This window comes from Beta vulgaris, chromosome 1 (genome assembly GCF_026745355.1).
Source record: "Beta vulgaris subsp. vulgaris cultivar EL10 chromosome 1, EL10.2, whole genome shotgun sequence".
Classification (NCBI taxonomy): Eukaryota; Viridiplantae; Streptophyta; class Magnoliopsida; order Caryophyllales; family Amaranthaceae; genus Beta; species Beta vulgaris.
The window spans coordinates 27,206,921-27,216,260 of record NC_079202.1 but is presented as its reverse complement, the minus strand read 5'-3'; the positions used below and the strand labels follow the sequence as shown (position 1 = coordinate 27,216,260).

Genomic DNA, 9,340 nt, shown 5'->3' with positions numbered 1-9,340 from the left:
CAGTCATCATGGAAAGAGAAGGCAGAACGTCCGAAGGACAAGGAGGATGATCCGGCCGAGAAGGTGAAAGGCCAAATTGTTGAGCTTAAGAAGGAAGTTGAGAAGGTTCAAGAGTCACCCCTTCCTGAAAGCAATCCGTCCATGCTTTTGCCTAGCAAGAAGGGGAAGTGTTTAGCAATTAAAGAAGAAAAGCATTCCTCTGAGATAATGGCTATAATGGGTGTAATAGCCCTATTTTTAAGGACGTTTATTTAATGCTAATTATAATTATTAAGTTAATTATGTTTGATAATTCTTATTTTACTTGAGTTGTGGAATGTGATTTTTATTTGTCGTGTTGTAATGTATTTATTTATTTAATTATATGAGACTATTTTTATTATTTTTATTATTATTATTATTTTATATTTTGGGTTTGTGCAATTAGTTGAGCGGTGTTTCACAAATTAGAAAAAAAAAAAAGAACCAAACTCGGTTCCTTGCCCCTCTCTTTGTCGGTTTACAAACCGAATCAAATATCCCACCCCCTTTGTTAATGAAAGAAATAAAACCAAAACCCCAACCATTTTCTTTCTCTCTCCCCGTGAAACCCACAAACCCCAAACCTGTACCCCGCGTTTTCTCTCTCTTCTTGCGTGCCGGTTCCGGTGGCTACAGGTCGGCGGTGCTGTCGTCTTCAATTATTGGTCGCCGGAATTTCCCTTTCCCTCCGTTCGCGTCGTTGCTGCCGGTGATGTTGTTGCTGCTGTCTCGTTTTCTCTCTCCTCCTCTGTTCGTCGCGGAGTTGTTGCTGCTGTCGTTGTTAGTTGGTTGTCGTGCCGCTGCTCTGTTCTCGTCTTCTTCTTCTCGCCGGTGTCTTAAGTTCGCCGGAGCCTCGCTGCTTCCTCGACCGCTGATGCGCGGTGTTGCCGCCAATCTGCCGCCTTGGTTGGTCGTTTGCAAAGTACCGGAGGTACTTTCCCTCTTTTCTTGTGTTATGAGATGATGTTGTCGTTGTTGTTATTGTTGTGTAATATTGTTGTTGTTTTCCTTGTGGTTGTTGCTCTGTTTTGTTGTTGATATTGTCACTGTTGTTTTGTTATTGTTTATGGTTTCAAAGACAACGTTGATTCCAAAATTAGTATTAAGGTCATGGTTCAATATTTCAAGTAGCTTTATTTTGATAGTTCATTTTGTTTGATTAATAATTCTACTGAAGGAGTTTTTGTTATATGTTAGCAATTGATCGATTAATCAATCAAATTGTGGTAGTGCTATCTTATATAATCTTACTGTTATGAGTTCACTTAGTCGATGGTTTATTTTGTTTAACATATTAGACAATTAAGGAATTTATCTAAGACATTAGTTATATAAGTCTCTGTGTTTTGGAAGTTAGTGTTAATAGTTTTAATTATTGTTGCATTTTATTTGAGATGATTTTCTAAAAAGGTAGGTGTGAAGTTTGGATTAAAGTTGAGAGTTGGTCTTGAAGATTTGTAATTAAGTAAGAAGTAACTAAGAAGAAGAATCATTCATAAATTAGAGTATGTTATAATATATGGTTCCTAAATAGAGGGAGTATATAGTAAAGTTAGATTATAGTTATTGGGTACTATTCACCAGATGAGTCAATACGAGTTTAAATAAGTACAGTAAATTCCATTTTGGATATTACTCAACAAGGTCTTAATTACATAGCTTAGTGATATTCAGATAAAAAAATATTATAAGTTTGACTTGTTATATCTGTAATTATGGATGAATGGGATGTTCATGAATGGTTAATGATATGATGATCGCTAGTGTTTAAAGATAAGCTATATTATACACTAATGTAGCAATGCAAACAAATTCCTATCTTTGCTTCCTAGAATCTAATTATATGTTATAAATGGTGGTTTATGAATTTTAGCGGATAAAATATTTAATATAAAGTAGGAACAAGAACTATGAGTTGCCAAGTTGTGAACGTTTTTATTGTTGTAATATGTGAATTAAGTAGGTAGTCTTATGATGATGGTTTACCTATAATTGGAACGGTTTTCTACTATTGGTTTCGTAAAGCTCTAAGAAGAGGTTCATTTTGGTGAATGATTATTCTAAGATGTATTAAAGTATTAAAAGAATTAGTTTCTGAAATAGTAGAGTACCTGAGTAGAAGTGTTCAATAGTGTCTGGGGAAATAGTGTTAGTATAGTGTTTAAGTGCATCAATTTAGTTAGTAATCTCACAAGAAGTCGAAGAAACGTAACTAACTACTATTGTTTATTGAAGATTATTGGAGTTAGTTTACCTTGTTATGAATTAGATTCCTGAGGATGTGTTCAATAAATGATTTTAGTTCAATGAATATAGATGGAATAATCTGGTAAAGTTGTATTGTTTAATTGGTTCTCATAGAGCCAAGTCAATACTCGAGATTACTCAAGTATAAGTTCATGAATTACATCAATGTAGCCTCGGTTATATGGTTGCATAACCTAATTGGAACATGATAGATTCGTTTTACATAAGTAATGGTCTGTAATTGGAGTACTTACTAGCTGAGAATATAATTGATTAATGGTTATCATCTATAAGGATAATTGGAAGTGGACATATGAGATAACATTTTCTTAATTGATTAATTTAATCAACCATTGTGTTCATGAATCTTGAGTAGAATTTATGTTAATCTCCTTAGTTAATTCTATGAGAGAGACCTATATATTGTGAGTGTTGTTAGGACTTGATAACTAATATTATTAACGAGATAAGGATAGATTGATGTTTATGGAAAGGAAAATTAATATGAACTATCCATATGCAAGAGCATGTAACATGTGGAGTTGGCTTAGTAATCTAGTTAGTTTTAACTAACTAAGAGACTTTTGTCATTGTGATGAATATGCTGCTGAATATGATTGTGGTTATAAGTTTTATAATTGGAAATTGAGTTATGAACGATAATCGAAAGGAATCTCAAAGGGGAAAGTAGCCTCGTCTGAGTCGACGGATGAGGTGACATGAACAGTGCCCATGGACTGTGAACCTTGGGGGCCCCACAGGGAAACCTGCCCATTGCTCTGTGGGCGATAATCGGCGTTATATCAGGTAATGTGAAACCTGTGGATGGCTGATGAAATCAGCGGAAAAATGTACTCCGGACTAGTCGCGGTTATTGGCCAAACGTAAAGTGAATGGTTGGGTGACGACCCCACTGTCGGAGTGTAAGCTTTGTCTCCTCCGCGCTTCTCTTTCCCCTGGTTAAAAAGAATGTCATCGCAAAGTATGAAAGTTATATCGATAATGGATTCCCGATAAGGAATCGTATCGTAGTAAGTAGTTTCGATATTGAATTCCCGATAAGGAATCATATCAGGTAAGTAATGAATGTTTATTCAGTATATGAATATGAATATTGATAGTGGTTTCCTGATAAGGAGGCATATCGTGGTAAGTGATATTAATGATGGATTTCCTGATAAGGAATCGTATCTTGTTATGCGGATTCCCGATAAGGAATCGTTATAGTGAAAGTTATGATATTTATTACGAATAAGAGGTTGTTTATAGAATATAAGAAAGTGATTGATAGAGTATGAAACATAAGTTTGGATTTCTAATAAGAAATCGATTAAAGGAAGTAAAGTAATTGCTTATATCAAAGTTGGTAACCCAGGTTCCTTATAAGGGATCGTGATATGATGAAAGGTTAACTAATTAGTTCCTATATAAGATATGTATCAGTTACAAGATTGTTTCAAGTCATGTTGTTGGGTTTGCTGTTATGTGATTAGCGATGTAGTAGAAAAGAACAATCAGATAAAGATGTATAAGTATGTTGTCAACATGAGTTGATGTGATGCATGTTATGACAATGTGATTATGATGACTGTTGAGAGTCGTTTTCAAGTAAAAGCCACCAAAGCATGTGTTACTCTTATTTACGGGTTTAGTACTCAGCTTTGCTGATGTGTATTTGTGTTTGTGTCATTTCTGTGCCTGTCACTTGGTGGGTGGCAGTATCTTAAATGTTTCAGGTTGAAGCCGTGAGTTAATCTTCTACAAGTTGAAGCTGATACGAGATGGTGTAGTATTACAGTTGTTATCGAAGTGAGGACGCTTGACTTTGTAATAGTTAGTCGTTTATTATTTATAATATATCTTTCTATTTAAGAGTTGTTAGTGTTGTTGCTCCGCAAAAGCGTTGAGGCTGTTGAACTTTGGGATTTGGAAATATTTTATAAATTGAATTTGCAAACAGGTTTAAATCATTTCTCGCTTTAGCGTTGTCTTATTTTCAAAGGGAACTCTGTCGAATTTTCTGTAGAAATTTATGGAAATAGAGTCTAAGAATCAGAGCATAGTTGCAATAGTTAATTAATATGAATAGAATTTGGGGAAATGAGTTCCACACTCTCCGATGTAGTTTGGTGAGTGTGATGGTAATAGTTCGGGTTATCTCGACCAGAGTCTCTTTCGCTGTGCTTAATCCTCTCTAAGCTGGTCGGGAGAATCCGGGCTGTTACAAGTGGTATCAGAGCTTGAGTAGTTTTTGGACATGCTATGATCTTCATATCATAGTGTAAGGGTTGAAAATACGTCTAATGGATTGACTAAAGAATTCGGTATAAATGAATCAAGCCGTATGAGTGTTTGCGCTTATGCGTGTACTATATGAATGCATTTATATGCATAAGTATTACTTGAGTGTATATTTGCTATGTGTAAAATGTTATCTTGTTATGACTTGATTGTTTATGATATTATTTATTTCGAATGCGTATTTCGAGAAAACTTATATGATTTGATTAGGTAAATGAATTTCAAACGAGATCTCTGCAAATGAGATGATTGAAATCCAATGCCAACAAGTTTGCCGCTTTTGCTCTTTGCTCCTTGATATTGCGAGTCAAGTCGAAGTAGAGATTTTCTTTACTCCTTGATTTCGTGAATCAAGTTGAAGTAGAGAACCAAAAGATGATGGTAGAATGGAGGCTGGATGCCTAATATCTTATGACCTTGAGATTTTGATTTTTAGTGAAAAATTGTTTGCAAGTTTCGAGGACGAAACTTTTGATAAGGGTGGTAGTATGTAATAGCCCTATTTTTAAGGACGTTTATTTAATGCTAATTATAATTATTAAGTTAATTATGTTTGATAATTCTTATTTTACTTGAGTTGTGGAATGTGATTTTTATTTGTCGTGTTGTAATGTATTTATTTATTTAATTATATGAGACTATTTTTATTATTTTTATTATTATTATTATTTTATATTTTTGGGTTTGTGCAATTAGTTGAGCGGTGTTTCACAAATTAGAAAAAAAAAAAAGAACCAAACTCGGTTCCTTGCCCCTCTCTTTGTCGGTTTACAAACCGAATCAAATATCCCACCCCCTTTGTTAATGAAAGAAATAAAACCAAAACCCCAACCATTTTCTTTCTCTCTCCCCGTGAAACCCACAAACCCCAAACATGTACCCCGCGTTTTCTCTCTCTTCTTGCGCGCCGGTGCCGGTGGCTACAGGTCGGCGGTGCTGTCGTCTTCAGTTATTGGTCGCCGGAATTTCCCTTTCCCTCCGTTCGCGTCGTTGCTGCCGGTGATGTTGTTGCTGCTGTCTCGTTTTCTCTCTCCTCCTCTGTTTCGTCGCGGAGTTGTTGCTGCTGTCGTTGTTAGTTGGTTGTCGTGCCGCTGCTCTGTTCTCGTCTTCCTCTTCTCGCCGGTGTCTTAAGTTCGCCGGAGCCTCGCTGCTTCCTCGACCGCTGATGCGCGGTGTTGCCGCCAATCTGCCGCCTTGGTTGGTCGTTTGCAAAGTACCGGAGGTACTTTCCCTCTTTTCTTGTGTTATGAGATGATGTTGTCGTTGTTGTTATTGTTGTGTAATATTGTTGTTGTTTTCCTTGTGGTTGTTGCTCTGTTTTGTTGTTGATATTGTCACTGTTGTTTTGTTATTGTTTATGGTTTCAAAGACAACGTTGATTCCAAAATTAGTATTAAGGTCATGGTTCTATATTTCAAGTAGCTTTATTTTGATAGTTCATTTTGTTTGATTAATAATTCTACTGAAGGAGTTTTTGTTATATGTTAGCAATTGATCGATTAATCAATCAAATTGTGGTAGTGCTATCTTATATAATCTTACTGTTATGAGTTCACTTAGTCGATGGTTTATTTTGTTTAACATATTAGACCAATTAAGGAATTCTATCTAAGACACTATAGTTATATAAGTCTCTGTGTTTTGGAAGTTAGTGTTTATAGTTTTAATTATTGTTGCATTTTATTTGAGATGATTTTCTAAAAAGGTAGGTGTGAAGTTTGGATTAAAGTTGAGAGTTGGTCTTGAAGATTTGTAATTAAGTAAGAAGTAACTAAGAAGAAGAATCATTCATAAATTAGAGTATGTTATAATATATGGTTCCTAAATAGAGGGAGTATATAGTAAAGTTAGATTATAGTTATTGGGTACTATTCACCAGATGAGTCAATACGAGTTTAAATAAGTACGGTAAATTCCATTTTGGATATTACTCAACAAGGTCTTAATTACATAGCTTAGTGATATTCAGATAAAAAATATTATAAGTTTGACTTGTTATATCTGTAATTATGGATGAATGGGATGTTCATGAATGGTTAATGATATGATGATCGCTAGTGTTTAAAGATAAGCTAAATTATACACTAATGTAGCAATGCAAACAAATTCCTATCTTTGCTTCCTAGATTCCTAGAATCTAATTATATGTTATAAATGGTGGTTTATGAATTTTAGCGGATAAAATATTTAATATAAAGTAGGAACAAGAACTATGAGTTGCCAAGTTGTGAACGTTTTTATTGTTGTAATATGTGAATTAAGTAGGTAGTCTTATGATTATGGTTTACCTATAATTGGAACGGTTTTCTACTATTGGTTTTGTAAAGCTCTAAGAAGAGGTTCATTTTGGTGAATGATTATTCTAAGATGTATTAAAGTATTAAAAGAATTAGTTTCTGAAATAGTAGAGTACCTGAGTAGAAGTGTTCAATAGTGTCTGGGAGAATAGTGTTAGTATAGTGTTTAAGTGCATCAATTTAGTTAGTAATCTCACAAGAAGTCGAAGAAACGTAACTAACTACTATTGTTTATTGAAGATTATTGGAGTTAGTTTACCTTGTTATGAATTAGATTCCTGAGGATGTGTTCAATAAATGATTTTAGTTCAATGAATATAGATGGAATAATCTGGTAAAGTTGTATTGTTTAATTGGTTCTCATAGAGCCAAGTCAATACTCGAGATTACTCAAGTATAAGTTCATGAATTACATCAATGTAGCCTCGGTTATATGGTTGCATAACCTAATTGGAACATGATAGATTCGTTTTACATAAGTAATGGTCTGTAATTGGAGTACTTACTAGCTGAGAATATAATTGATTAATGGTTATCATCTATAAGGATAATTGGAAGTGGACATATGAGATAACATTTTCCTTAATTGATTAATTTAATCAACCATTGTGTTCATGAATCTTGAGTAGAATTTATGTTAACTCTCCTTAGTTAATTCTATGAGAGAGACCTATATATTGTGAGTGTTGTTAGGACTTGATAACTAATATTATTAACGAGATAAGGATAGATTGATGTTTATGGAAAGGAAAATTAATATGAACTATCCATATGCAAGAGCATGTAACATGTGGAGTTGGCTTAGTAACTCTAGTTAGTTTTAACTAACTAAGAGACTTTTGTCATTGTGATGAATATGCTGCTGAATATGATTGTGGTTATAAGTTTTATAATTGGAAATTGAGTTATGAACGATAATCGAAAGGAATCTCAAAGGGGAAAGTAGCCTCGTCTGAGTCGACGGATGAGGTGACATGAACAGTGCCCCATGGACTGTGAACCTTGGGGGCCCCACAGGGAAACCTGCCCATTGCTCTGTGGGGCGATAATCGGGCGTTATATCAGGTAATGTGAAACCTGTGGATGGCTGATGAAATCAGCGGAAAAATGTACTCCGGACTAGTCGCGGTTATTGGCCAAACGTAAACTGAATGGTTGGGTGACGACCCCCACTGTCGGAGTGTAAGCTTTGTCTCCTCCGCCGCGTTCTCTTTCCCCCTGGTTAAAAAGAATGTCATCGCAAAGTATGAAAGTTATATCGATAATGGATTCCCGATAAGGAATCGTATCGTAGTAAGTAGTTTCGATATTGAATTCCCGATAAGGAATCATATCAGGTAAGTAATGAATGTTTATTCAGTATATGAATATGAATATTGATAGTGGTTTCCTGATAAGGAGGCATATCGTGGTAAGTGATATTAATGTTGGATTTCCTGATAAGGAATCGTATCTTGTTATGCGGATTCCCGATAAGGAATCGTTATAGTGAAAGTTATGATATTTATTACCGAATAAGAGGTTGTTTATAGAATATAAGAAAGTGATTGATAGAGTATGAAAACATAAGTTTGGATTTCTAATAAGAAATCGATTAAAGGAAGTAAAGTATATTGCTTATATCAAAGTTGGTAAACCCAGGTTCCTTATAAGGGATCGTGATATGATGAAAGGTTAACTAATTAGTTCCTATATAAGATATGTATCAGTTACAAGATTGTTTCAAGTCATGTTGTTGGGTTTGCTGTTATGTGATTAGCGATGTAGTAGAAAAGAAACAATCATATAAAGATGTATAAGTATGTTGTCAACATGAGTTGATGTGATGCATGCTATGACAATGTGATTATGATGACTGTTGAGAGTCGTTTTCAAGTAAAAGCCACCAAAGCATGTGTTACTCTTATTTACGGGTTTAGTACTCAGCTTTGCTGATGTGTATGTTGTTTTGTCATTTCTGTGGCCTGTCACTTGGTGGGTGGCAGTATCTTAAATGTTTCAGGTTGAAGCCGTGAGTTAATCTTCTACAAGTTGAAGCTGATACGAGATGGTGTAGTATTACAGTTGTTATCGAAGTGAGGACGCTTGACTTTGTAATAGTTAGTCGTTTATTATTTATAATATATCTTTCTATTTAAGAGTTGTTAGTGTTGTTGCTCCGCAAAAGCGTTGAGGCTGTTGAACTTTGGGATTTGGAAATATTTTATAAATTGAATTTGCAAACAGGTTTAAATCATTTCTCGCTTTAGCGTTGTCTTATTTTCAAAGGGAACTCTGTCGAATTTTCTGTAGAAATTTATGGAAATAGAGTCTAAGAATCAGAGCATAGTTGCAATAGTTAATTAATTTGAATAGAATTTGGGGAAATGAGTTCCACACTCTCCGATGTAGTTTGGTGAGTGTGATGGTAATAGTTCGGGTTATCTCGACCAGAGTCTCTTTCGCTGTGCTTAATCCTCTCTAAGCTGGTCGGG

The 9,340-nt window shown here is 34.8% G+C and overlaps 1 long non-coding RNA gene across 1 annotated transcript; it reads left to right on the top strand.

Moving 5' to 3' along the window:
- The first annotated feature begins 265 nt into the window (after positions 1–265).
- LOC125497610 (uncharacterized) lies at positions 266–9,102 on the top strand. Its single transcript, XR_007274593.2, has 3 exons — positions 266–952; positions 3,988–5,791; positions 8,852–9,102. It is a non-coding gene; the product is annotated as an uncharacterized LOC125497610 (long non-coding RNA).
- Positions 9,103–9,340: the final 238 nt, after the last annotated feature.